Genomic DNA, 2904 nt, shown 5'->3' with positions numbered 1-2904 from the left:
GGAAGTAGAAATTAAGATTTTAAAAACTGAAATTGATGAATAGAAAATAAAAAAAGACCAACAAAATAATTAACCTTCTGTCTAACAAAAGAGAAAGAGAAAATTTTTCATGGTTGCAAATGAACACAAAATATAACTGTAGAATTAAAAAAATAATAATAAATTATAAGAGAACGTCAAGTGAAATATTATTTTTTTAAAAAATAATTTCAAACCTAAGGGAAATTATTAAAATAAGAAAATCTGAATTAAGAACTAGAACACTGACCATTCAATTATCTCATAATAAAGAAAAATAACTAAAATCTTATGTTTAAAACACATTAGTAGCATAGCACCTAAGGCACTTCTGCTAACCAGAAGGCTGGTGTTTCAAACCCACCCACCAGTCACTCCTTGGAAGGAAGGTTGGGCAATCTACTTGCATAGTGATACTGCCTCAGAAATCCAAGGAGAGATTGCTATGAGTGGAGTCCCATTCCACAGCACATAACAATAACAAAAACAACAGTACAAAGTATTGATTTTAGTTATATTTTATCTCAGAACAAGGAGCTCTGGTAGTGCCATGGTTAAAGCAGTTGGCTGCTAACTAGAAGGCTGGTGGTTCAAATCTACCAACTGCTCCACAGAAGGAAGATAAGGCAATCTACTTCCAGAAAAATGTACAGCCTGGGACACCCAATGGGGGTTGCTATGGGTTGGAATCAACTCGATGGCAGTGAGTTTATATTGTTTTGTTTATCTTATAATAGCAGTTTATACTAATATTATTTAAATGATTTTATACCACGGGGGGGGGGGACATGTAGTGTCTCTTTGTTCTGTTCGAACGACAGCCTCTTGGTCAATGTGCAGGTTCCTCATGAGTACAATCAAGTGTTCAAGATTCCCATTCTTCTCAATGTTATTCATAATTTGTCATGATCCACACAATCAAATGCCTTTGCATAGTCAATAAAACACAAGTAACATCTTTCTGGTATTCTTTGCCTTGAGCCAAGATCCAGGAGGCTGTCATTCAAACAGAATAAGGGGGCACTACATGGTTTAAAATCAAGAAGGGAGTGTGTCAGAGTTGTATCCTTTCCCCATACTTATTCAATCTATATGCTGAGCAAATAATCCGAGAAGCTGGACTATATGAAGAAAAACATGGCATCAGGATTGGAGGAAGAATCATTAACAACCTGAGATACGCAGACGATACAACTTTGCTTGCTGAAAGTGAGGATGACTTGAGGCACTTACTGATGAAGGTTGAAGAATACAGTCTGCAGTATGGATTACATCTCAATATAAAGAAAACAAAAATCCTCACAACTGGACCAAAAAGCAGCATCATGATAAATGGAGAAAAGATTGAGGTTGTCAGAGTTCACTTCACTTGGTTCCACAATCAATGCCAAAGGAAGCAGCAGTCTGACATTAGAGAACGCATAGCACTGGGCAGGTCAGCTGAGAAGGAACTCTTTCAACTGCTTAGGAGCAAGGATGTCTCCTTGAGGACCAAGGTGCACCTGACACAAGCCATGATATTTTCCATAGCCTCATATGCATGTGAGAACTGGACAATGAATAAGGAAGACTGAAGAAGAGTTGATACTTTTTAGTTGTGGTTCTGGTGAAGAATGCTGAAAGTACCATGGACTGTTAAAAGAACTAACAGATGTGTCCTGGAGGAAGTGCAGCTGAAATGCTCCTTGGAAGTGAGAATGGCCAGACTTCATCTCACCTACTTTGGTCATGTTGTTAGAAGGGACCATTCCCTGGAGAAGGATGTCATGATTGGTAAGGTGGAGGGTTGACGAAAAGGGGATGGCATTCAACAAGATGGATTTACATGGTAGCTGCAAAGATGGGCTCAAGTTTAACAAGCATTATGGAGCTGGCACGAGATCCGGTGATGTTTTGTTCTGCTGTGCATGGAGTCACTATGAGTTGGAAACAAACTGCCAACACCTAACAACAACACACCACAGAAAATGATTAAAAATGCCCCAATTAAGTTTTTTTAAACTAACAATGAGGATATCTATCAGCATAATTTACTACATAGAAATAAAATAGTAAATGTCAAAAGAAACTAGATAAAATTTAGCTATTGTTCCTTATAAAAACTCCCAAATGGAGAAAGATGATTAATCAAGTGTTGCAAAACCATACAAAGGAAAGCAAAGCAAACTTGATTTCACAGGTAATTTTAAATCAAAATCTAGTACAAAATTATAACTTAACATTGTTTAGGAAGCTCTAGCAAATAAACTAAAAGCATAAAATAGGGAGGGGAAGGAGAAACAAATATTGAAATTAAAAAATGTATCTTCTTCATGTATATACTTTGTCAATAAGAACAAAGCTCTAGCTTTGCATGAAATTAGAATTTATGAAATAGTGGAATTTGGTAATGTTGTTGAATACAAGAAAAAGATTCAAAATCAACAACTTTTATTCTATATTAGTAATAATTAATAAAAAATTAATGAGTAAAAATTTCTGCCCACAAATGTTTTACAATAAAATTAAATTACTGTGGAATAAATGCAACAACAAAGAACCATATTAAAAAATAAAACCTCATATTGAAGGACATAAGGAAGAGCTGAATAGTTAATAAACATACTGTGTTCCTGGACAGAAATGGTATTATAAAAATGCAGATTTTACTAAAACTGTGTACAAATTTAATTATTCTAATTAGAGTTCCAAAAATGTTTGGTAATCAAAAAAAAAAAAGTCTTTAAGTTCACACAGAAGGCAGATGATAGAGATGATGCAAAGATCCAAAATGACAACAGAAAATGAAGAATAGTGGGAGTGAGGATGGATTTGGCTTATGAATCATTAAATAAATAATAAATACACTGTAAAGTACTATACAATTAGAAATAAATAGTATGTCTG

The sequence above is a fragment of the Orycteropus afer genome, unplaced genomic scaffold (genome assembly GCF_000298275.1).
Source record: "Orycteropus afer afer isolate SDZICR_OR568_19922 unplaced genomic scaffold, OryAfe1.0 scaffold00126, whole genome shotgun sequence".
Lineage (NCBI taxonomy): Eukaryota > Metazoa > Chordata > Mammalia > Tubulidentata > Orycteropodidae > Orycteropus > Orycteropus afer.
The sequence above is the reverse complement of the archived record's forward strand: the minus strand, read 5'-3'. Positions refer to the sequence as shown.